The sequence below is a fragment of the Heterodontus francisci genome, chromosome 1, assembly GCF_036365525.1.
Source record: "Heterodontus francisci isolate sHetFra1 chromosome 1, sHetFra1.hap1, whole genome shotgun sequence".
Lineage (NCBI taxonomy): Eukaryota > Metazoa > Chordata > Chondrichthyes > Heterodontiformes > Heterodontidae > Heterodontus > Heterodontus francisci.
In genome coordinates, this window is record NC_090371.1 from 109,330,123 (window position 1) to 109,357,350 (window position 27,228).

Sequence of the window (27,228 nt, forward strand, 5' to 3'; positions counted from 1 at the left end):
ATTCTAAAAGGCATTAAGGTGGACAAGTCCTCAAGTCCGGATGGGATCTATCCCAGGTTACTGTGGGAAGCGAGAGAGGAAATAGCTGGGGCCTTAACAGATATCTTTGCAGCATCCTTAAACATGGGTGAGGTCCCGGAGGACTGGAGAATTGCTAATGTTGTCCCCTTGTTTAAGAAGGGTAGCAGGGAAAATCCAGGTAATTATAGACCGGTGAGCCTGACGTCAGTGGTAGGGAAGCTGCTGGAGAAGATACTGAGGGATAGGATCTATTCCCATTTGGAAGAAAATGGGCTTATCAGTGATAGGCAACATGGTTTTGTGCAGGGAAGGTCATGTCTTACCAACTTAATAGAATTTTTTGAGGAAGTGACAAAGTTGATTGATGAGGGAAGGGCTGTAGATGTCATATACATGGACTTCAGTAAGGCATTTGATAAGGTTCCCCATGGTAGGCTGATGGAGAAAGTGAAGTCACATGGGGTCCAGGGTGTACTAGCTAGATGGATAAAGAACTGGCTGGGCAACAGGAGACAGAGAGTAGCAGTGGAAGGGAGTTTCTCAAAATGGAGACGTGTGACCAGTGGTGTTCCACAGGGATCCGTGCTGGGACCACTGTTGTTTGTGATATACATAAATGATTTGGAGGACAGTATAGGTTGTCTGATTAGCAAGGTTGCAGATGACACTAAGATTGGTGGAGTAGCAGATAGTGAAGGGGACTGTCAGAGAATACAGCAGAATATAGATAGATTGGAGAGTTGGGCAGAGAAATGGCAGATGGAGTTCAATCAGGGCAAATGCGAGGTGATGCATTTTGGAAGATCCAATTCAAGAGTGAACTATGCAGTCAATGGAAAAGTCCTGGGGAAAATTGATGTACAGAGAGATTTGGGTGTTCAGGTAGGTCCATTGTTCCCTGAAGGTGGCAACGCAGGTCAATAGAGTGGTCAAGAAGGCATAACGGCATGCTTTCCTTCATCGGACGGGGTATTGAGTACAAGGGTTGGCAGGTCATGTTACAGTTGTATAAGACTTTGGTTCGGCCACATTTGGAATACTGCGTGCAGTTCTGGTCACCACATTACCAAAAGGATGTAGATGCTTTGGAGAGGGTGCAGAGGAGGTTCACCAGGATGTTGCCTGGTATGGAGGGCGCTAGCTATGAAGAGAGGTTGAGCAGATTAGGATTATTTTCATTAGAAAGGCGGAGGTTGAGGGGGGACCTGATTGAGGTGTACAAAATCATGAGAGGTATAGACAGGGTGGATAGCAAGAAGCTTTTTCCCAGAGTGGGGGATTCAATTACTAGGGGTCACGAGTTCAAAGTGAGAGGGGAAAAGTTTAGGGGGGATATGCGTGGAAAGTTCTTTACGCAGAGGGTGGTGGGTGCCTGGAACGCGTTGCCAGCGGAGGTAGTAGACGCGGGCACGATAGCGCCTTTTAAGATGTATCTAGACAGATACATGAATGGGCAGGAAGCAAAGAGATACAGACCCTTAGAAAATAGGCGACATGTTTAGATAGAGGATCTGGATCGGCGCAGGCTTGGAGGGCCGAAGGGCCTGTTCCTGTGCTGTAATTTTCTTTGTTCTTTTGTTCTTTAACTGCATGGTGTATGATTGGAGTCACATGTGGGCCAGACCAAGGTTTCCTTGCCTGAAAGACATCAGCAAACCATTTCTTTTTAAATAACAATCCACTAACTTTTATGATTTTTCTCTGGTAACCACCCACAAATTAACATGTAATGAATTCCATTTCACATTTTGTTATGTGGGGAATTCTGGTCCACTGTCATAATCAATACACTAGCATTCCATTTTTGTCTTGTAACTTCATGCTTCTTTTTTTAAAGAAAGGGATTAATTTATTAATTTTACTAATAAGGGTGTTTAAATATCTTTGAACTAAGTTAATGTGTCCAAGAATCTAAATAAAGGAAACTACGAAGGTATGAGGCGCAAGTTAGCTATGGTAGATTGGGGAGCTTTACTAAAAGGGTTGACGGTGGATAGGCAATGGATAATATTTAAAGAATGTGTGCATGAAATGCAACAATAATGCATTCCTGTCTGGCACAAAAATAAAACCGGAAAGGTGGCTCAACCGTGGCTTACAAAAGAAATTCGGGATAGTATTAGTTCCAAAGAGGAGGCATATAATGTTGCCAGAAAAAGCAGCAAGTCTGAGGATTGGGAGCAGTTTAGAATTCAGCAAAGGAAGACAAAGAAGTTGATTAAGCGGGGGAAAATAGCATATAAGAGTAAACTTGTGGGGGACTTAAAAACTGACTGTAAAAGCTTCTATAAATATGTGAAGAAAAAAAGATTAGTGCAGACAAATGTAGGTCCCTTACAGTCAGAAATGGGAAATTATAATGGGGAACAAAGAAATGGCAGAACAATTAAACACATACTTTGGTTCTGTCTTCACAAAGGAGGACACAAATAACCTCCCGGAAATGTTATGGAACCAAGGGTCTAATGAGAGGGAGGAACTGAAGGAAATCAATATTAGTAAAAAAATAGTGCGAGGGAAATTAATGGGGTTAAAGGCTGACAAATCCCCAGGGCCTGATAATCTACATCCCAGAGTACTAAAGGAAGTGGCCCTGGAAATAGTGGATGCATTGGTGGTCATCTTCCAAAATTCGATAGACTCTGGAACAGTTCCTGCAGATTGGAGGATAGCTAATGTAACCCCACTATTTAAAAACAAAATGATTATTGACAAAGCAGCCGGCAGCTGTTACTACTCTCTGCGCATGCGCTGCGTTCTGCATTGCCAGGACTGGTTGGCGCATGCGCAGATGACGTCATAATGCCGGCAGACAGCAGTGAGAGAATGCGGGTGGGGGAAGCGGGGAGAGAGCGGGGGGTGGGGGAAGCGTGGGTGGGGGAAGCGGGGAGAGTGCGGCTGAAGATCTTGGTGGTGGAGGGTGCGGTCTCCTCCTCCCCCCCCCCACCCCTGCTTGCTTCCCCCCCCCCACGCCTGCTCGCTCCCCCACCACCGCCGCCCACTCGCTCTCTCCCTCCCCTGCCCGCTCGCTCACTCCCTCCCTGGCCCGTTCACTGTCTCCCTCCGGCCATTGTGTGCTGCCATGTTTTAGGTTGCCATCGTGTGATTATTTGAGTAGCGCCATCTTTAGTCCTGGTAGCCGCCTGACTTCGCGGACGGTGACGTTTTAGTGGCATAGGCTGCATTTGCGGATGTGCCAATGCAGTGCCACCTAGTGGTTGCATTGTCAGCAAACACAGCCATTTAAAAAAAGGAGGTAGAGAGAAAACAGGAAATTACAGACCAGTTAGCCTTACATCAGTAGTGGGGAAAATGCTAGAGTTTATTATAAAGGATGTGATAGCAGAACACCTGGAAAGCATAAACGGGATTGGACAAAGTCAACATGGGTTTACAAAAGGGAAATTATGCTTAACAAATCTACTGGAGTTTTTTGAGGATGTAACTAGTAGAATAGATAAGGAAGAACCAGTGGATGTGGTGTATTTGGATTTTCAGAAGGCTTTTGATAAGGTCCCACATAAGAGGTTAGTTTGCAAAATTAAAGCACATGGGAGTGGGGGTAATATACTGGCATGGATTGAGAATTGGTTGACAGACAGGGAACAAAGAGTAGGAAAAGACAGGTCTTTTTCTGGGTGCCAGGCAGTGACTAGTGGGGTACCGCAGGGATCAGTGCTTGGGCCCCAGCTACTCACAATGTATATTAATAACTTGGGTGAGGGAACTAAATGTAACATTTCCAAGTTTGCAGACGACACAAATGTGAGCTGTGAAGAGGATGCAAAGAGGCTCCAATGTGATTTGGACAAGTTGGGTGAGTGGGCAAATGCATGGCAGATGCAGTATAACGTGCATAAATGTGAGGTTAACCACTTTGGTTGTAAAAACAGAAAGGCAGATTATTATCTGAATGGTGATAGATTGGGAAAGGGGGAGGTGCAACGAGACCTGGGTGTCCTTGTACACCAGTCGCTGAAAGCAAGCATTCAGGTGCAGCAAGCAGTTAAGAAGGCGAATGGTATGTTGGCCTTCATTGCAAGAGGATTTGAGTACAAGAGCAAGGATGTCTTACTGCAGTTATACAGGGCCTTGGTGAGACTACATCTGGAGTACTGTGTGCAGTTTTGGCCTCCTTATCTGAGGAAGGATGTTCTTGCCTTGGAGGAAGTGCAAAGAAGATTTACTAGTCTGATTCCTGGGATGGCAGGATTGACGTATGAGGAGTGATTGGGTTGACTAGGCCTATATTCACTAGAGTTTAGAAGAATGAGAGGGGATCTCAGAAATCTATAAAGTTCTAACAGGACTAGACAGGCTAGATGCAGGAAGGATGTTCCTGATGGTTGGGGAGTCCAGAACCAGGGGTCACAGTCTCAGGATACGGGATATGCTATTTAGAACCGAGATGAGGAGCAGTTTCTTTACTCAGAGGCTGGTGAACCTGTGGAATTCTATATTGCAGAAGGCAGTGGAGGCCAAGTCATTAAATATATTCAAGAAGGAGATAGATATATTTCTTAATGCCAAAGGGATCAAGGAATATGGGGAGAAAGCGGGAACAGGGTACTGAATAAGACGATCAGCCATGATCTTTTTTGAATGGTGGAGCAGGCCCGAAGGGCTGAATGGCCTACTCCTGCTCCTATTTTCTATGTTTCTATGTAAAGAATGACTTCCTAGATACATAGCGTTCTTTACTATTATATCTGAACTGTGCTTTAACACTGATTTTATGGTTGATTTGTGTCTTGATTATGCTTTGTGTGCACCTTAATCACTATTATATAAATGTCTCTGGTGAGTATCACAGTTATATGAAAACAATATTTTTTCACACAGGATATGTTAATAAACCATACTAGAGGTCAGTCAGAATTTTAAACACATTAACTGATGGGGAATTGACATTGGCATGTGCCATGCATGAGAAAAATTTAAGTGCACTATTAGTTCTGAGGTTTAACCGATGTAGCATATTGATTTGGTTGGGCAGGTGGGGTGGAGGAAGGAAGACAAGGGATAGTTCTGGGACTGAGCATTGGCTCTCCCCTCTCACAACAATATTACATGGCAGAGGGTGGACATTTATCTTAGGTTTACTGACTATTAAATCACATTGTTGACCTTACGGAAATGGGACATAGTTGTCAATGTTAATTATATGAAGGTGAGTTTAAGATCAATGGCTGAATTTTTTATGCAGCTTGTATTCACGAGTTCAGCTAATCATTTACCCAGCAGGATAGAGAACCTGCAGTTTTCTTTTCCCCTTTACTGATTTTTCTGCACAGTTCTGGATTAGAAAGCATGAAATGAATTATGTTGATTTTCATAGTCTGAAGTACAGAACTCGTATTTATTTGAATTGATAATCCACAGTAACTATAGCCTAACAATGGCTCATCATTATTGAGGGCTAACTTGGGCATTATTAATCACATTTGATTACTAGTTTCTGGAGCTCTGATAAAATGCTCTATAGAACTTCCATTGGAACAAAGGAATGAATAATACTGACAGGCACATGCTAATTTCTTTAAGCACAACTGCTTTAAGCAAGCATGACCCTCAGCTTCCGGTTGCCTGTTGTTTTAATTCTCCCTTCTACTCTCACTCTGATCTCTCTGTCCTCAGCCCCCTGCTCTGTTCCACTGAAACTTAATGAAAGCTGGAGAAACAGAAGCTCATCTTTTGATTAGGCACAGTTCAGCCTCAAGGTCCCTAGCCAAGCTTTTTCAGTACAGCTACAAACTGACATCTACCTGACAATGTAGAAAATTACCCAGCTATGTCCTGCCACAAAAAGCAGGACAAATCTAATCCGGTCAATTACCGTCCCATCAGTCCACTCTCAATCATCAGCAAAGTGATGGAAGGTGTCGGCGGCTCTGCTATCAAGCGGCACTTATCCATAAGTGTGGTGCAGTGGTTAGCACCGCAGCCTCACAGCTCCAGCGACCTGGGTTCGGTTCTGGGTACTGCCTGTGTGGACTTTGCAAGTTCTCCCTGTGACCGTGTGTGTTTCCGCCGCGTGCTCCGGTTTTCTCCCAGAGCCAAAGACTTGCAGGTTGATAGGTAATTTGGTCATTGTAAATTGCCCCTAGTGTAGGTAGGTAGTAGGAGAATTGTGGGGATGTGGTAGGGAGTATGGGATTAATGTAGGATTAGTATAAATGGGTGGTTGTCAGTCAGCACAGACTTGGTGGGCCAAAGGGCCTGTTTCAGTGCTGTATGACTCCAATAACATGCTCAGTTTGGGTTCTGCCAGGACTACTTGGTTCCAGATCTCATTAAAGCTTTGGTCCAACGTGGACAAAAGAGCTGAATTCCAGAGGCGAGGTGACAGTGTCTGCTCTTGATATCAAGGCAGGATTTGACCTATTATGGCATCACGGAGGCGGTGGCATAGTAGTATTGCTCTGGGAACATGGATTCGAATCCCACCACAGCAGAAGGTGGAATTTGAATTCAATTAATAAATCTGGAATTGAAAGCTAGTCTAATGGTGGCCATGAAACCATTGTTGATTGTTGTTAAAACCCATCTGGTTCACTAATGTCCTTTAGGAAAGGAAATCTGCTCTCCTTACCTGGTCTGGCCTACATGTGACTCCAGACCCACAGCAATGTGGTTGACTTTTACATGCCCTCTGAAATGGCCTTCGCAAGCCACTCAGTTGTATCTAACCACTACAAAGTCAATAAAAAGGAATGAAACCAGACAGACCACCCGGCATTGTAATAAGCACTGGAAATGACAACGGCAAACACAGCCATGTCGACCCTGCAAAGTCCTCCTTACTAATGTCTGGGGGTTGTGCCAAAGTTGGGAGAGCTGTCCCACAGACTAGTCAAGCAACAGCCTGACATAGTCATGCTCACAGAATCATACCTGACAGACTATGTCCCAGACACTGCCATCACCATCCCCAGGTAGGTCTTGTCCCATCAGCAGGATAGACCCAGCAGAGATGGTGGCACAGTGGTATACAGTCAGGAGGGAGTTGCCCTGGGAGTCCTCAACATCGACACTGGACCCCATGAAGTCTCATGGCATCAGGTCAAACATGGACAAGGAAACCTCCTGCTGATTACCACCTACCGCCCTCCCTCAGCTGATGACTCAGTACTCCTCCATGTGGAACACCACTTGGAGGAAGCACTGAGGGTGGCAAGGGCGCACAATGTACTCTGGGTGGGGGACTTCAATGTCCATCACCAAGAGTGGCTCGGTAGCACCACTACTGACCGAGTTGGCCGAGTCCCAAAGGCCATAGCTGCTAGACTGGGTACGTGGCAGGTGGTGAGGGAACCAACAAGAGGGAAAAACATACTTCACCTCGTCCTCACCAATCTGCCTGCTGCAGATGCATCTGTCCATGACAGTATTGGTAGGAGTGACCACCGCACAGTCCTTGTGCAGATGCAGTCCCGCCTTCACATTGAGGATACCCTCCGTCGTGTTTTTAGATTAGAGATACAGCACTGAAACAGGCCCTTCGGCCCACCGAGTCTGTGCCGAACATCAACCACCCATTTATACTAATCCTACACTAATCCCATATTCCTACCAAACATCCCCACCTGTCCCTATATTTCCCTACCACCTACCTATACTAGTGACAATTTATAATGGCCAATTTACCTATCAACCTGCAAGTCTTTTGGCTTGTGGGAGGAAACCGGAGCACCCGGAGAAAACCCTGTGCACTACCACTGTGCTAAATGGGATGGATTTCAAACAGATCTGGCAATGCAAAACTGGGCATCCATGAGACACTGTGGGCCATCAGCAGCAGCAGAATTGTTTTCAACCACAATCTGTAACCTCATGGCTTGGCATATCCCCCAATCCACCATTAACATCAAGGCAGGAGACCAGCCCTGGTTCAATGAAGAGTGCAGGAGGGCATGCCAGGAGCAGCACCAGGCATACCTCAAAATGAGGTGTCAACCTGGTGAAGCTACAACACAGGAGGACTATCTGCGTGCCAAACTGCATAAGCAGCATGCAGTAGACAGAGCTAAGTGATCCCATAACCAACAGATCAGATCTAAGCTCTGCAGTCCTGCCACATCGAGCTGCGAATGGTGGTGGACAATTAAAAAACTAACTGGAGGAGGTGGCCCCACAAATATCCCCATTCACAATGATGGGGGAGCCCAGCACATCTGTGCGAAAGATAAGGCTGAAGCATTTGCAACAATCTTCAGCCAGAAGTGCCGAGTTGATGATCCACCTCGACCTCCTCCTGAAATCCCCAGCATCACAGATGCCAGACTTCAGCCAATTCGATTCACTCCGTGTGATGTCAGGAAATGACTGAAGGCACTTGATATTGCAAAGGCTATGGGCCCTGACCATATTCTGGCAATAGTACTGAAGACCTGTGCTCCATTACTTGCCGCGATCTATCCAAGCTGTTCCAGTACAGCTACAACACTGGCAACTACCCTGCAATGTGGAAAATTGACCAGGTATGTCCTGTACACAAAAAGCAGGACAAGTCCAACCCGGCCAATTACTGACTCATCAGCCTACTCTCAATCATCAGTAAAGTGATGGAAGGTGTCATCAACAGTGCCATCAAGCAGCACTTGCTTAGCAATAACCTGCTCAGTGACGCTCAGTTTGGGTTGTGCGAGGGCCACTCAGCTCCTGACCTCATTAGAGCCTTGGTTCAAAAAGAGCTGAACTCAAGAGGTGAGGTGAGAGTGACTGCCCTTGACATCAAGGCAGCATTTGACCAAGTATGGCATCAAGAAGCCCTAGCAAAACTGAAGTCAATGGGAATCAGGGGAAAACTCTCTGCTGGTTGGAGTCATACCCAGCTCAAAGGAAGATGGTTGTGATTGTTGGAAGTCAATCATCTAAGCTCCAGGACATCACTGCAGGAGTTCCTCAGGGTAGTGTCCTCGGCCCAACCATCTTCAGCTGCTTCATCAATGACCTTCCTTCAATCATAAGATCAGAAGTGGGGATGTTCGCTGATGATTGCACAATGTTCAGCACCATTCGCGACTCCTCAGATACTGAAGCAGTCCGTGTAGAAATGCAGTAAGACCTGGACAATATCCAGGCTTGGGCTGATAAGTGGCAAGTAACATTCGCGCCACACAAGTGCCAGGCAATGACCATCTCCAACAAAAGAGAATCTAACCATCTCCCCTTGACATTCAATGGCATTACCATCACTGAATCCCCCACTATCAGCATCCTAGGGGCTACCATTGACCAGAAACTTAACTGGAGTAGTCATATAAATACCTTGGCTACAAGAGCAGATCAGAGGCTAGGAATCCTGTGGCGAGTAACTCACCTCCTGACTCCCCAAAGCCTGTCCACCATCTACAAGGCACAAGTCAGGAGTGTGAAGCAGTTCTCTCCACTTGCTTGGATGGGTGCAGCTCCAACAACACTCAAGAAGCTTGACACCAGCCAGGGCAAAGCAGCTCACTTGATCAGCACACCATCCTCCACCTTAAACATTGACTCCCTCCACCACCGCCACACAGTGGCAGCAGTGTGCATCATCGAGAAGATGTACTGCAGCAACTACCAAGCCTCCTTTGACAATTCCACGTCCACTACCACCTAGAAGGACAAGGGCAGCAGATGCATGGGAACACCACCGTCTGCAAGTTCCCCTCCAAGTCACACACCATACTGACTTGGAACTATATCGCCATTCCTTCACTGTCTTTTGGTCAAAATCCTGGAACTCCCTTCCTAACAGCATTGTGAGTCTACCTACACCACATGGACTATAGCGGTTGAAGATGACGGCTTGCCACAACATCTCAAGAGTAATTAGGGATGGACAATAAATGCTGCCCTTACCAGCAATGCTCACATCCTATGAACAAATAAAAAAATCCACCTATGTGAAAAATTTCAGATCATAACCTCTGCTCCCATTGTTTTGGATGACAGGTGCTGGTAATGATTCTGCTATTGCGAATTACAACTTCTCTCAACCCATCTTTTGTTTCTCTACTTGTCCCATTACCAAGTGTTATGCCACTCACCACAACACTTTCAGGTGCAAAGCCCCCCACTCTGACTTCCCAGCATTCTCCTGCACAACACTGCTCAGACAAACACACCTTGCATTTCCCTCTCTCCAGGCATCTCCTCACATCCCTAGCTGAGCAGCCAATATTCACACTCACCCTCATCTTTGTGCCATCTTGCACTCATGCCTCAAAGTCACCCTCCACAAATGTTGTCCTTCCTTCCTCTCCACATAATCCATTTTTCACACTCATACCTCTGCTTTCTCTCCTTGCAGGAAGAGAGAAGAGAGCACAGAGCTCCAGGGAGAGACAGAGAATCTGGGGCAGGGGTGGGGTGGGGGGGTGGGGGGTGTTGTCTAGGAGTGTTGCTCGTAAGTGCATCATTGCTATTTGAATATCTTAATTGATCTCCTTACATTTCAAAAGTAATGCCTGTACTGTCCACACTATCCTTTCTGCTCGTCCATTCAACCTTAGATTGTATGGAGATGACATAACGTGATTTATAGCCCACGTTGCGCACATGTCTTGAAATGGTGTACTGTAGACTGTTATCCAATACTATCTCCTCCGGGGAACCAAAAAGACTGAAATTTGTGCTCATCATGTTTGCTACCGATGCGCTTGATGTATCCCTCAGTTGGCGAATGATAGGAAATTTGGAGAAGTAATCAGTAAAAATATCGTCACCTCTGATAGTAAATAAGTCAGTAGCTATTCTTGACCATGGTTATGATGGAACATCATGAGGATGAAATGGCTCTCTGTGTTGACTCGGTTGATGCCCGTGACATGCATCACACATCCTCACTACTCGTTCTATATTGTTATTGATCCCTGGCCAATAAACTGTCTCACATGCAAGTCGTTTTGATCTTTCAATGCCATGTGACCCAGATGTAATTGTGTAAAGATATCTTGATGAAGCGTTTTCAGAATCAACACTTGTCTACCTTTAAAAATGAAGCCACTAGATATCCCGAACTTGCCACAGTATGGCCAAAAGGTTCTGAAGTCTGTGGGAACCTCTTGCATTGTATCTGACCATCCACTGATGATGAGCTGCTGTAATGCCCTGAGGACAGGATCTCTGGAAGTCTCTTCTTGGAGCTCTTCATATTTCTTCGCAGCAAATCGCATTAGGCCAATATTGTATGCGTCTTCTAGCTCTACATCTATTTCATCTACTTGAACATCTAATGGTACATCTTCTGACTTCTCACGGCTGGGTAGCCTGCTCAATGTGTCAGACGTAACCATGAAGTTTCCAGCTTTGTACTGAACCTCGCCTTGTACCCCTGTACTTTTATTAGTCGTCTTTGAAGTCGAGGTGGCTCGCTGGTGAGTGGTTTTTGCCAAATCATTGCCAACGGTTTGTGATCAGCCTCGACAACAAAGCGTTTTCCAAGCAGATACGTATGGAATCTGGTGATACTGATCACTAATGCTAATGTTTCATGTTCTATATTCGAATAGTTCACCTGAGTTGGTGACAAACATTCAGAACTGAATGCAATTGGTCTACCTTCCTGTAACAGACATGCTCCGAGACCCCTTTGTGAGGCATCGACTTTGAGTATAGTTTCTTTCCTTGGGTCGTAATATTGTAAACATGCTTCAGCAGAAAGTGACTGTTTTAACAAATCGAACGCGTGCTGATGATCTCCGTGCTACAAGAATGGCATATTGTTCTTGAGAAGTTCATGCAGTGATGATGCTTTCTCAGAAAAATTTCAGATATATGGTGCTAAAAAGTTAAACAGGCCCAAACACCTCTGTAAATCTTTCTTGTCTTGAGAAGTGGACTTTGATTGTACCTCCTCAACATTACTGAGATCTGGACATATTCCAGTGTTAGAATATATTGAACTGAAAAAATTAGATGGCTCACATTGTTAGCCATTTTTTGCTATGCAACAGGAGACCTTCTCTTCTAGCCATCTCCATTAGAATGTGAAGATTCTTGTCCTGCTCTTCCTTGGTACTTCCCATGACCGCCATGCCATCCGCAATGCAAACATAACAATGAACACTCTCGGTAATGTGATCCATATGATGTTGGAATAGGTCTTGACTCACTAACAGACTGACTGGTAGCCATAGAAAGCAATACCTCCCAAATGGTGTCCTAAAAGTTGTTATTTCCTGTGAATCTTTGGAAAGATGAACCAGCCAGTATCCACGTTTTGTGTCCAACTTTGAGAAAAACTTGGTTCGAGCAAACTTTGGGTTGAGCTCTTCTAATGTAGGAATCTTATGAGAACATCTTTTGAATGCTTGATTCAATCTTCTTGGATCCAGGCATACTCTAATGGTACTGTCTTTCTTAATTACAGTAGTTATAGAGCTACAGTGTGTTGCTGAACACGATGAATAATCCCTTATCGTTCCATTGTGTCAAGTTCAGCCTTTAGCTTGTCATTTATGCAGACACTGAACTTCCATGATGGATCTATGGAGGGAACTGCATCATCTTTCAGGTGAAGAATGGCTTCTCCTATAAAACTGCCCACAGTGTCAAATCTGTCCTGGTATTTCTGTTGCAGATCTTGAATAGACAGAATGGGGTCACACTTGCCTTGATTGTCTAGCTTTGGTACTTTATTGATCTTGTGAATCACTGCGATCGGAGTTCACTGCATGCTGATAGTCCTGCTACTGCTGGACCATTGGTGTCAACAACATAGAAAACTTCCATATCTGCAGTTCAACGTCAATGCTCCCAAGCAGTTGATTGGTGAACCATTATATGCAGTGGGTCTAGCTCTTGTTGGCTGTAACATAGGTCAGATTTAATGCCCCCCGCAGAAGCGGGCTGGAGCCGGGGGGTTCGTAAAATTGAGTGCGAGGCGGGGGTGCAATTCCCATTGCCTTCCCGCCCTCGCTGTAATTTTACGAGGGGCGGCAGTGGCGAGAAAAGGCCCACCCGCGCCAGACCAATTAAGACCCTTAAGTGACCAACTGGGGGAGGTGGTGGCGTAGTGGTAATGTCACTAGACTAGTAACCCAGAGCCCCTGGGCTAATGCTCTGGGGACATGGGTTCAAATCCCACCACAGCAGATGGTGAAATCTGAATTCAATTAATAAATCTGGAATTAAAATTTAGTCAAATGGTGACCATGAAGCCATTGTCGATTGTTGGAAAACCCCATTTGGTTCACTAATGTCCTTTAGGGAAGGAAATCTGCCATCCTTACCTGGTCTGGCCTACATGTGACTCCAGATCCACAGCAATGTGGTTGACTTTTAACTGCCCTCTGAAATGGCCTAGCAAGTCAATCAGTTCAAGGGCAATTAGGGATGGGCAATAAATGCTGACTGAGCCAGTGATGCCCACATCCCACGAACAAATAAAAAAAAGTAACTGCCACTTAAGGGCCTCCTCCGCTGCTGCAGGCAAGTGGCTCAGAACACTCAGGAGGCCACCCTGTAAAACCTGGTGCCCTCTTTGTGGGTGGGCGGGACCCCTCCAGATCGGGCACCAACCGCTCCCACTGAGCAACAATCCCCCACCCCCAATCAACGCCCCCCGCCCCCCTTGCCTTGCCAAGGCCCAGCCGATTGTCCCCAACAGGGTCCCACAAACATACTTTTTTTCCCGGGACTGGCGTCCCTCTTACTCCACTCCCTGGCTGCCGTCCCAGTAGTGTACAAGAATGATACCTGGACTACAGGGGTTACGTTATGAGGAGAGATTACACAAATTAGGCCTGTTTTCGCTAGAATTTAGAAGGTTAAGGGGTGATCTGATTGAAGTCTTCAAGATATTAACAGGAAAAGACAGGCTAGTTAAAGATAAACTATTTCCACTGGTTGGAGATTCTAAAACTAGGGGGCATAGTCTAAAAATTAGGACCAGACCATTCAAGAGAGATGTTAGGAAGCACTTCTTCACGCAAAGGGTGGTAGAGGTTTGGAATTCACTCCCACAAACAGCAGTTGAAGCTAGAACAGTTGTTAATTTTAAATCTGAGATAGATTTTTGTTGAGCAAAGATATTAAGGGATATGGGCCAAAGACAGGTATATGGAGTTAGGCCGCGGATCAGCCATGATCTCATTGAATGACGGGACAGGCTCAAGGGGCTGAATGGCCTACTCCTGTTCCTATCTTCCTATGTTCCTATGTCCTATGTTCCGAGTGGCTACTGCTCGTGGTGGCGCTGCAGGCACTGAGAGCTGCCGGCCCGCTGATTGGCCTGCAGCTTTTGGAGGTGGGACTTCCAGCCTCAGAGGGGCGGAAGTCCCGCCTGAGGCCAATTAAGGGCCAGGGTCATGTATAATCATCGTGTGGCTCCCAGGGCCAATGGAGGTGGGCTCGCTCCCGACTTTTTGGACAGTGAGCGGGGCCTCCCATCAAATATAAAATTCCGGCCGTAAACTCCCACTTCGCTAGGTACATGTCTTCGAGTATCCGCAGTGGTAAATTGTTAGCGCTTGCCTCAGTATCTATCTTCAGTCATAGTTTGTGCTTTCCACTCTTGTTTGGACATATGATTTTGACTGTGTTGAAAGCTTCCACTTGTGTGATTGCATCCCTATGCTTTGTGACTGTCACAATAGAGAAGGATTGTTCACTTTCAGTGCTTTCTTTGCTGTTCAGACTTTTGCCTAACTCATGGACATGCCTGTGCTTGAACTGGTACTTGGTGAGCTCTTTTTTGTTCTTGCCACTAGGTGGTGCCTTTTTTTTTATTGAGCTGGAGCTTCTGACCACTTTATCGCTGCCAAATTTTCCACACAGTTTTGCCCAGCATCCCTTTAGACCATACGCCTTGCAGGTATCACTGAATGCAGGATCATTTTGTGGCTAATGCATTAGACCGCACTTGCCGCACGCCTTGCCCTGTCGAGGTGTTTTGGATACCTCATCTATGGTCATTGCCATTCCAAACGCTTGTATGTATTGCCTGCTTGCAGCTATGGCTTCACATTTTCTGCCATCATTGAGGAGACTGTCAATGTCATATCCTTTTTCTTATCGAGCAGATCTTTTTGGAAAGCCTCTATTGGAGTTGATGCGATTATCAGTTCCATTATTCTCTCGGAGAGTTCTGCGTCTGAGAAATTGCAATCTTTGCCTTTTCTCAACAACTACAGGCAAACTAGTCAATAGCTTCTTTGGGCTGTTGTCTATAGGCCATCAGTTTGAGTCAATGGATCCTGAAATTGACCTTGACTCTCACTTGGTCTTCTAGCATAGTCCAGTGTGAAGGACATCTGGAATCTTCCAATTCATTGCTGGAAAAGATGACTCTAAAAAATGCATATTTTATGGTCATGGCGTCAAGACTTCTTGTTCACAAGAATTCTCTTCCCAGAGCTTTCCCTTTAAGTTATTTTCCTTTTTGAAAGATTTCCTTCAAGGAAAAAACAATGCAGGTTTGTGTGCCTGCAGCACTGGACTTCTGCCATGCCGAGTTCTGTGGCTGCAGGGCGGGCTTCCAGCCTATGCATGGGGAGATTCTGTCCATGAAGCTTTTGCCGGGAAAACCACAATGCTTAATGGTAGTGCAGTTGCGCAGCCCTGATTCGAATTGACTTTTTTTCCCCTCTTTCCAGCCCGATTCTGCCAGAAAACTGCCTTTCTGGCTGACTACTGTTTGAATAAAATACCTTTTTCGCTTACTCACAATCTCTCAGAGTACCGATCCTCAAGGGTGGTATTTGTATCTGGCCCTATGATGCCCTGCTGCTGCTTCTTCCAGCTATCTGCAGTGTTGTCCCAGACTTTTTATGGCTTTGTACAGGAGAAGCTGTTGTCCATGATGTTGCTGTTGTGATCGCTGTCACTGTGTCGAACACTGCTACTAACACATTGAGCACCTCTGCATTGCTGCTACCCTGTTGTATTCTGCCGCCACCATATCGTGTTATTGGTTCTCAAATATGCCAAACACTATGAGGATGAATGATAAGTTGAATGAAGGATTCTTTATTACAGAATAGCAGAATTACAGCAGAGCTCTGAGATACACGTGCGACCTGCTGACTAACACTGTTCCACATACTGTGTCACATGTTCGCTTGCATTACTTCCTGTGATGATGTATACTAAACTATTTACATATTCAGCAGTATGTTAACTAGTATTAAAGCAGTTAAAGCAATATCACAACAGTAATGCTTGCCCTCCTGGGCAAGGAGTCTTGTTCTGGAAGGGTACAGATGTCAGCATTGACCTGCTGTGAAAGCCTGCGTATCCTGAGCCACTGGCGCGCATACATGTCAGGGGAGCTTATCCTTTGCCTTTAGACCCTGTGCTGAGTGTCTCACTTCCTTGAGCTGGGTCTCTGTGTTCATCCCCACCATCCTGAGGAGTGGTATGTGGCTAAGGAGAAGACAGTTTGTGCTGGTGTTGCTCCTGCTGCTTCTGGCGCTGTTGGTGTTGCTGCTCCTTTTGTTCCTCTCCCGAAGCCTAAGGTAGAGCTGCATAAGCTGCTGCCATGCTGCAGTGAAGGCTGACAACAGGGAAGTGCAACTCAAGGTGAGTGAAATCCAAAATTTAAGAACTGACTTCCAAGAAGTTGGTAATCACCTGTCAAGTAGTAACAGCACACTCTCGGAAGAAGTGCTGTGATCAGCAGTGAATTGTCCAGGTATGGCTGGAGCTCTTCAATCTCACAGCTTAAAGCCTTCCCAGTCTGTCAGTTACACTGAAGAAGCACTTCCTGGTGTGCTCAGCTTGGGAAACCCCTGCACTGGCTGCTGAAGTCAGAATGCAGGATTAAATTAAAAATTAATCACCTGTTTGCTTATTTTTGTGACTTTTCACAGGTGTTGCCCACTGGCCTGCAAATCTGCCAGGGTCAAATCTGGCTTACTGAGGCTCAGTTTGGGTTCCACCAGAGCCATTCAGCTCCTGACTTCATTGCAGCCTTGGTCCAAACCTGGACAAAAGAGCTGAAATCAGGAGGTGAGGTGAGAGTGACTGCCCTTGATATCAAGGCAGCATTTGACCGAGTATGGCATCAAGGAGCCCTAGCAAAATTGGAGTCTATGGGAATCAAGGGAAAACTCTCCGTTGGTTGGAGTCATACCTAGCGCAAAGGAAGATGGTTGTGGCTGTTGGAGGTCGATCATCTCAGTCCCAGGACATTACTGCAGGATTTCCTCAGAGTAGTGTCCTAGGTCCAACCATCTTGAGCTGCTTCATCAATGACCTTCCCTCCATCATAAGGTCAGAAGTGGGGATGTTTGCTGATGATTGCACAATGTTCAGTACCATTCGTGATTCCTCAGATACTGAAGCAGCCCATGTCCATATGCAGAAAGACCTGGACAACATTCAGGCTTGGGCTGATAAGTTTTAAGTTACATTCGCACCACACAAACGCCAGGCAATGACCCTCTCCAACATGAAAGAATCTAAGCATCTCCCCTTGATGTTCAATGGCATTACCATCGCTGAATCACCCATTATCAACATCCTGGGGGTTGCCATTGGCCAGAAACTGAACTAGACCAGCCATATATAATATCTGTGGCTACAAGAGCAGGTAAGAGACTGGGAATTCTGTGGCGCTTAACTCATCTCCTGACTCCCCAAAGTCTATCCACCATCAACAAGGCACAAGTTATGCGTGTAATGGAATACTCTTCATTTGCCTGGATTTTTTAGATTTTAGATTTAGAGATACAGCACTGAAACAGGCCCTTCGGCCCACCGAGTCTGTGCCGACCATTAACCACCCATTTATACTAATCCTACACTAATCCCATATTCCTACCACATCCTCACCTGTCCCTATATTCCCCTACCACCTACCTATACTAGGGACAATTTATAATGGCCAATTTACCTATCAACCTGCAAGTCTTTTGGCTGTGGGAGGAAACCGGAGCACCCGGAGGAAACCCACGCAGACACAGGGAGAACTTGCAAACTCCACACAGGCAGTACCCAGAATTGAACCCGGGTCGCTGGAGCTGTGAGGCTGCGGTGCTAACCACTGCGCCACTGTGCCGCCACAGTGAGTACAGCTGGATGAGTACAGCTCCAACAATACTCAAGAAGCTTGTCACCATCCAGGACAAAGCAGCTGCTTGATTGGCACCACATCCACCTCTTTAAACATTCACTCCCTCCACCACCGCGCACAGTGGCAGCAGTGTGTACCATATACATGCAGCAACTCACCAAGCCGCCTTCGACAGCACCTCTCAAACCCATGATCTCTACCATCTAGAAGGACAAGAGCAGCAGATTATAGAGTCATTATAGAGATACGCACTGAAACAGGCCCTTCGGCCCACCGAGTCTGTGCCGACTATCAACCACCCATTTTACACTAATCCTACATTAATCCAAAATTCCCTACCACATCCCCACCTTCCCTCAATTCTCCTACCACCTTACCTACACTAGGGACCATTTACAATGGCCAATTTACCTACAACCTGCAAGTCCTTGGCTGTGGGAGGAAACCAGCGCACCTGTCGGAAACCCACGCGGTCACAGGGAGAACTTACAAACTCCGCACAGGCAGTACCCAGAACCAAACCCGGGTCGCTGGAGCTGTGAGGCTGCAGTGCTACCAACTGTGCCACTGTGCCACCCAATTTTCTTTTTAAAGTCTACTGCACCTGGTATTCCCAGGCGGTCTCCCATCCTAGTACTAACCAGGCCTGAGTCTGCTTACCTTCCGAGATCAGACGAGATCGGGTGTTTTCACACTAGTATGGCCGTAGGAGTGGGAATGCGAGGGAACACAACCACCTGCAAGCTCCCATCCAAGCCACACACCATCCTGACTTGGAACTATATCGCCGTCCCTTCAGTGTTGCAGGGTCAAAATCCTGGAACTCCCTTTCTAACAGCACTGTGGGTGTACCTACACCCCAAAGACTTTAATAGTTCAAGAAAGCGGCTCACCATCACCTTCTCAAGGGCAATTACGGATGGGTAATAAATGCTGGCCTAGCCATCGAGGCTCATATCCCGTGAAAAAGAATGAAAATAAAGTGGGCAGGATTATGTCGGTCCCTGAACTGGCACCACTTTTGGGAGATTTAACCCCCACCTGCACCTGAACCCACCTCCGCTCGGCAGTTAAAATTCGGTCCATTAACTCTGTTTCTCTCCAGTGATGCTGTTAAGCCTGCTTAGTGTTTCCAGTTTTTTCTGTTTATATAAATGCTTTAATTAGCCAATTAAATTCTGGAAATGGTGGAAGTGGAGCACAGGGCAGCTGTTTATCGGCAATTTGCAAGACAGAGGAAAACAAGGTTCATTGATAAGGCACTGAAAATGTGATTGCAAAGAGTGAAAGATAGGAGAGACACACATATTGGGGTTGAAAGCTTTTCTGTACTTACCTCACCCTCCTCTTTTGACTGCAAAATAGTGCCGCAGTTAGAACCCTCATATCACATTGGATATCTTTGAGGCACTGTACAATAGGACACCCTCAGATTTGTCAATGCAATGCAATCTGTGCTTCATCGCATACTCCATTTGTATCCTTGTAGAGAAATGTCCCTTATTGCAATGTATTCCAGCTGTGGTTCATGGGCTTAGGACTGGCATCACAAGTCATAGCTTAAAAGGGTATCTCTGGCCTTCCAGGATTCATTTGTCTAGTCTAGATGCTCGGTTAAGCACTGTTACAGCCACAGAATAAATGGAATAAAAACAAGAAATGCTGGAAATACTCAGAAGGTCTGGCAGCATCTGTGCAGAGAGAAGCAGAGTTAACATTTCAGGTCAGTGACCCTTCTTCAGAACTGGCAAATATTAGAAATGTAAAAGGTTATAAGCAAGTAAAGCAGGGGTGGGACAAGAGATAACAAAGGAGAAGGTGTAGATAGGACAAGGTCACAGAATAGCTGACCAGAAGGTCGTGGAGCAAAGGCTAACAATATGTTAATGGTGTGTTGAAAGACAAAGCATTCGTACAGATAGGGTGCTAACGGACTGAAAATTGAACAAGTACAAACATGAAAAAAAACAGAGGGTAAGCAAACTGAACAAACTAAGATGAAATAAAATAAAATAAACACATAAAAATTATATTAAAAAAAGAAAGAATGGAAAAAGAAAAAAATAACTAAAAATAAAAGTAAAATGGGAGGCCCGTCATGCTCTGAAATGATTGAACTCAATGTTCAGTCCGGCAGGCTGTAGTGTGCCTAATCGGTAAATGAGATGCTGTTCCTCGAGCTTGCGTTGATGTTCACTGGAACACTGCAGCAATCCCAGGACAGAGATGTGAGCATGAGAGCAGGGGGGAGTGTTGAAATGGTAAGCAACCGGAAGCTCGGGATCCTGCTTGGGGACTGAGTGGAGGTGTTCCGCAAAGCGGTCATCCAGTCTGTGTTTGGTCTCCCCAATGTAGAGGAGACCACATTGTGAGCAGCGAATACAGTATACTACATTGAAAGAAGTACAAGTAAATCGCTGCTTCACCTGAAAGGAGTGTTTGGGGCCTTGGATAGTGAGGAGAGAGGAGGTAAATGGGCAGGTATTACACCTCCTGCGATTGCAGGGGAAGGTGCCATGGGAAGGGGACGAGGTGGTGGGGGTAATGGAGGATTGGACCAGGGTGTCATGGAGGGAACGATCCCTTCGGAATGTTGACAGGGGAAGGGAGAGTAAGATGCGTTTGGTAGTGGCATCACGCTGGAGGTGGCAGAAATGGCGGAGGATGATCCTTTGGATATGGAGGCTGATGGGGTGGAAAGTGAGGACAAGGGGAACCCTGTCGCAGTTCTGGGAAGGAGGGGAAGGGGTGAGGGTAGAGGTGTGGAAAATGGGCCGGACACAGTTCAGGGCCCTGTCAACCACAGTAGGGGGGAATCCTCGGTTGAGGAAAAAGGAAGACATATCAGAAGCGCTGTCATGGAAGGTAGCATCATCAGAGCAGATGGGTCGGAGACGGAGAAACTGAGAGAATGGAATGGAGTCCTCACAGGAGGCAGGGTGTGAAGAAGTGTAGTCGAGGTAGCTGTGGGAGTTGGTAGGCTTATAATGAAGATAAGTAGACAGCCTATCCCCAGAGATGGAGATAGAGAAGTCGAGGAAGGGAAGGGAAGTGTTGGAGATGGACCATGTAAAGGTGAGAGAAGGGTGGAAATTAGAAGCAAAGTTGATAAAGTTTCCAGTTCGGGGCGGGAGCAGGAAATGGAACCGATACAGTCATCAATGTACCGGAAAAAGAGTTGGGGGAGGGGGCCTGAGTAGGACTGGAACAAGGAATGTTCGACATATCCCACAAAAAGACAGGCATAACTAGGACCCATGCGGGTACCCATAGCAACACCTTTTACTTGAAGGAAGTGAGTGGAGTTTAAGGAGAATTTGTTCAACGTGAGAACAAGTTCAGCCAGGCGGAGGAGGGTGATGGTGGATGGGGACTGGTTGGGCCTCTGTTCAAGGAAGAATCGGAGAGCCCTCAAACTGTCCTGGTGGGACGGAATAAATGGATCCTATCTGCTTCCAAAGTACCTGGAATTTACTTGAATCACCATAATGCGAGATGAAGTTTGTAGTAACGGCAAAGTTCAAAGATTGTCCCCCTGGTGAAGGAGAGATGGCAGTAGTAGATCTCTTTGGACATTCCCAAGTAATTATGGGGTTTATATACTTCTCTCCTTGAGTAACTGTGGGCCACTTGAGTTATGGTAGGAGATTGTGAAAACTCTATGGAATTTCAGCTTCCAGGTTTATAGTTGCCTAGAATGATAACATTGCTTATCTGTGGCACACCACACAAAATGAAGGATATGGAAGCCTCAAAGTCATTGGCAAAATTTTGGAGCCTTTAATGAGCTGGTGCTGTGGCATCAAAAGCCTGCACATTCTCAGCATTGAATAGGCACAAGCCTACTCCTGGCATCTTCTGCTTCCTCCTACCCGTCCTGTTGCCAGCCATGCAGCTGTGCAATTAGGGCATTGTGCCACAAGCCTTACCCTTAAGAACCCTATATATAAAATTCTGACTGTTTTGAAATGAGATTAAGCAGATTCAATGTGATTAAAAGTAACGAAAATTTGGGTATGCACAAAATAATCTAAATTTTGTTTCTTTATGTCTCTTAAGGCTCTAAATTTGCCTTAGATCTTAATCTTAATCTGCTAGTATCATCAGGTAGACAGTAAATGCCACTCTTTCATTAGAAGGAGGCATATTTGATTAGTGTAGAAAGATTCATTCTCAGCCAGGTTCCTTCCTTCTTACAGAAGACCAAGCTTTCAGATTCAAGGGGAACTAATGCCAGATAAACAACAAAGCCAGATAGATAATGAACTGCTTGTCAACAGTTCAGTGTTTTGGTGGTCAAACTGCTCAACCACGGATGATTTCTTACATCTCTGCATAAACTAAAAGGAATAAATGTCTTCTAACCATTTTAGTGCTTTCTTTTGCTGCAAAAAATAAATTCTTCTGCAGACCTCAAAGTGTTAACAATGGATCTGAGAGTTAATTTGTAGGAATGTAGAATGATAAATATTGAACTATATTAGCGATCACATTGATGTTAAATAATTATAATGCCATAATTTAAATTCACAGTAATATTGTTAGTGAATAGTTAACTTTCAGCAAGCAGGGCTTTTGCATTACTGGTGAATGCAGGTGCTTATCACGACTACCCATTTCATGAACATGTTGGCTTTATCCAAGATTTTATTTTGCTATCCTTTCCATTTATGAAATACATTTTTACATGTATCTTAGACTTTTGTTTTCTGCACAAGGCTTGGCAACATCGGAGTCAGTTTAGTTTTTTTGTGCAAAATTGTTTGATTGTGTTGTGTGTATCTGTTCGGCTGTAATGAATACATTGTACATTTGACATTTTCACCACTGAGTAAGAAAAACAAAGTTGTGCTTTTTTTCTTATTTTTCCATGTTCTGAAGTTAGTGATTTATGTGAAGGTATCTATGACAGATGCCACCAGCCCCTATTGTATTGCTGAGGTGGCCATTCTTCATGTGTGACCCCAGATCGAACGTTGTCAGGCTATTTAACCTTGGGAAACATCACAGCTAAGCCTAATGCTTTTTTTTTCAAAATATACTTTATTCATAAAAATCTGTAAAAAATACATTACAAAACAGTTCCAAACAGCACCAAGTCAAAAAATACAAACAGTGCACAGGATATCAGTTTCCTTCAATACAGGATCAGTGAGTTGCCTCACACCCTTCCATTTCATTTTTCCTGCCATATACATTTTACAGCAAACAAAGATTTTCCGGATACAGTTTGAGGGGTTTTCCATGGATCCAGCCCCTCAGTTCAGCTTGGTGGGGGACAGCTAAGCCTAATGCTACTTCATCCCACCATCCCACATGCACACTTTCCTGGATAGCAATCAGGGGCTGAAATCCAGGCTGGTTTTCCTGTCTCTACCCCAAGGTTATGGAGGCCAATTGTAGCACTCCAACTATTGCCCCGGCTAAAATCAACTGACCCACCATAGATTAGAGATTAGCTTTGGAACTTTCCAAGTCAGGTTCTGCAATGCACTTACTGAAGCACTAGGGAAAACTATAGCAAAGCTCCTGCTATGTAGAGTACTGTCATTAAGGTGTGCTATCAAGAATACATTCCAGTTGTCCTGTGCCCCAGGCATCACTGTTAATGAGTTACATTCCATCCATGATCGGCCAATCAATTCAATGCAAGGTAACTATTATACAAGCCATATAATTTAACAGATGCAAACTCTAGATTTAAAGGATTGTGACTTTGATCTCTATCAGTGGCGTAGTTAGGATTTTTTCCAGGGGTGTTTGGATCTGAGGTTTCCAGATCAAAGAAAGCTACTTCAAAAGGTACATTTTTCAAATAAGAATTTCACAATAGGGTTCAAATAGAAACATTATTACTTCCATTAATCTAACCCTTCAAATAAAGCAAATGCAAAGAAAACCAGACTTGTCAGAAAAATACACAAAGTCCAAGCACTGGTCATGTGTCACAAGTCTATCAATAATTTTATTACTATTCACTGCCAGGGGACCAACCCTGGTTCAATGAAGAGTGCAGGATGCCATGCCAGGAGCAGCACAAGGCATACCTAAAAATGAGGTGCCAACCTGGTGAAGCTACAACACAGGACTACATGCATGCAGCGGAAAAAACATGTAATAGACAGAGCAAAGTGATCCCACAAGTAATGGATCAGATCAAATCTCTACAGTCCTGCCACATCCTGTTGTGAATGGTGGTGGACAATTAAAAAACTAATGGAGGAGAAGGTTCCACAAACATCCCCATCCTTAATGATGGGGGAGCCCAGCACATCGGTGCAAAAGACAAGGCTGAAGCTTTTGGAACCATCTTCAGTCAGAGGTGCCAAGTGGATGATCCATCTCAGCCTCCCCCTGAGGTCCCCAGCATCACAGATGCTAGTCTTCAGCTAATTTGAATCACTCCATGTAACATCAAAAAACAGCTGATGGCTCTGGGTACAGCAAAGGCTATGGGCCCCAACAACATCCCGGCTGTAGTACTGACGACTTGTGCTCTAGAACTAGCCATGCCCCTAGCCAAACTGTTTCCATACTGCTGCAACACTGACATCTATCCACCAATGTGGAAAGTTGCCCAGGTATGTTCTGTCCACAAATGACAAGTCCAAAGCGGCCGATTACTGCCCCATCAGTCTACTCTCAAACATCAGCAAAGTGATGAAAGGTGTCATTGACAATGCAATCAAGCAGCAATTACTCATCAATAACCTGCTCACTGATGCTCAGTTTGGGTTCTGCCAGGGTCACTCGGCTCCAGACCTCATTACAGCCCTCTTCCAAATAAAACGACTGAATTCCAGAGGTGAGGTGAGACTGACTGTGCTTGACATCAAGTCAGCATTTGACCAAATGTGGCATCAAGCAGCCCTAGAAAAATTGAAGTCAATGGAAATCAGGTGTGTTGGGGGGATGGGGTGGTGGGGGGGGGGGGGGGGGTTGGGGGGAGCTGTCCGCAGGTTGGGGGTCATACCTAGCACAAAGGAAGATGGCTGTGTTTGTTGGAGGTTAATCATCTCAATCGCAGGACATTACTGCAGGAGCTCCTCAGGGTAGTGTCCTCAACCCAACCATCTTCAGCTGCTTCATCAATGACCTTCCCTCCATCATAAGGTCAGAAGTGGGGATGATTGCTGATGATTGCACAATGTTGAGTTCCATTCAAAACTCCTCAGATGCTGAAGCAGTCTGTGCCTGCATGCAGCAAGACCTGGACAACAAGGCTTGGGCTAATAAGTGATAAGTAACATTCACACCACACAAGTGCCAAGAAATGGCTGTCTCCGACAAGAGAGAATCTAAAAATCTCCCCTTGACGTTCAACGACATTACAATTGCTGAATCCCCAACTATCAATATATTGGGAGTTACTATTGACCAGAAACATAACTGGACCAGCCCTGTAAATAGTGTGGCTACAAGAGCAGGTCAGAGGCTGGGAATTCTGTGGTGAGTAACTCACCTCCTGACTCCCCAAAGCCTGTCCACCATCTACAAAGGACAATTCAGGAATGTGATTGAATATTCTCCACTTGCCTGGTTGAGTGCAGCTCCAACAACACTCAAGAAGTTCAACACCCAACATCATACAGGACAAAGCAGCCCACTTGATCAGCACCCCACCCACCACCTTCAACATTCACTGCTTTCACCACTAGTGCACTGTGACAGCAGTGTATACCATATACAGGATGCACTGCAGCTATTCAACAATCCTCCTTCGAAAGCACCATCCAAACCCACAACCTCTACCATTCAGAAGGACAAGGACAACAGATGCATGGGAACACCACCACCTGCAAGTTCCCCTCCGAGGCACACATCATCCTGACTTGGAACTATATCACTGTTCCTTCAACATCGCTGGGTCAAAAAACTAGAACTCACTTCCTAACAGCATTGTGGGTGTACCCACACCAGATGGACTGCAGCGGTTCAAGAAGGCAGCTCACCACCACTTTCTCAAGGGCAATAAGGGATGGGCAACAAATGCTGGTCTTGCCAGCGATACGCACATCCTATGAACAAATAAAAAAAATCTTGATGAATATTTAGAAGCATGAACGCAACTAGTGGTTGAATTGTAGAACTGATTGGTTCTGGAAGAATATCTGTTGCTAAGGCATGTTCTTTCAAAAGAGGAAGTGGTCCAATAAAAGAAAAATAGAAATGTTAGTGCCCCAAATGATGCTGCCATTAAACAGAGCACATCCAATGCAGTATAGAGAAGGAAATATATGCATAGATATTACTATCCCATTATCAGTGACTTCTTCATACTGCACCTTTTTCTTTGCCTCCAAGTTTCTTCCAACCCTTCCTATGGTCACAAACTCATGTTGAGGTTTGGTTGCATGGGATATGGAGCTAAGCCAATGGAATTGAGGTACAGATCTCCCATGATGTAATTGAATGGTGGAGCAGGCTCGAGAATCTGAATGGCCTACTCCTGTTCCTAAGTTCCTAGATCACAAGTCATCTTTTATATTTTGTTTATTTTTGAGGCAAATATTGGTGTGAAAATAGTCCCATTGCATTGCAGAAGCAGATGTGCTTCTGTTAAACCAGCATATCTGCTTCACTGACTAGCAGTTAAAATGGACTGGTAAATGACGATAAATACTTGTAAATTTAACTGGTGACAAAATTAATATGTGAACACATGTATGAATAAAAACAGAAATGTTGAAATACAGAGCAAGTCAGTCAGCATTCGAGAGAAAGAAAGGTTAACATTTTGGGTAGAACTCTTGGTCAGAACATGGTCTCTCTTGGAAAGTTAACTTATCTTTCCCTCCCTTCTAGATACCAACTAAATCATCTGTGCATTTTCTGTTTTTGTTCCTGGCTTCAACACTTGTGCCTTTTTGTTTTATGAAATTCATGGTAATAGAGCTCACTTCTTCTTTAAGTAACTTTTAAATGGAAAACTATCAAATTTAAACATTAACAAATTGAAAATGTGTTATTTTATTTCAGTAGTCCTGTAACAGGTGTGATCTTAAACAGTGTTATAAATTTTCATTGAAAAGTAAACTTATCTCCCTTATTATCTGCCAACACGTGACACCAGATGGATGTGTGCAAGTGAGTAAAGTTAATTTTTATCCCAGTGACAGGATCTTTGTTCTTGAGATCTCTGGACACGCGGATGAACAGTTAGATGAGTACAAATCTCCCTGGCAACTGTGGTCATTCCTGAAAAT

At 45.1% G+C, this 27,228-nt stretch overlaps 1 protein-coding gene and 1 non-coding gene across 6 annotated transcripts in view; one reads left to right on the forward strand and one right to left on the reverse strand.

Annotated features, from left to right (window-relative positions):
• The window catches only part of LOC137371546 (protein FAM149A-like), a 140,409-nt gene that overhangs the window by 20,795 nt on the left and 92,386 nt on the right, over nucleotides 1–27,228 (forward strand). The gene's annotated exons all lie outside the window — the stretch shown is intronic.
• Nucleotides 18,615–18,733, reverse strand: LOC137377688 (5S ribosomal RNA). The gene has a single exon (XR_010976462.1). It is a non-coding gene; the product is annotated as a 5S ribosomal RNA (ribosomal RNA).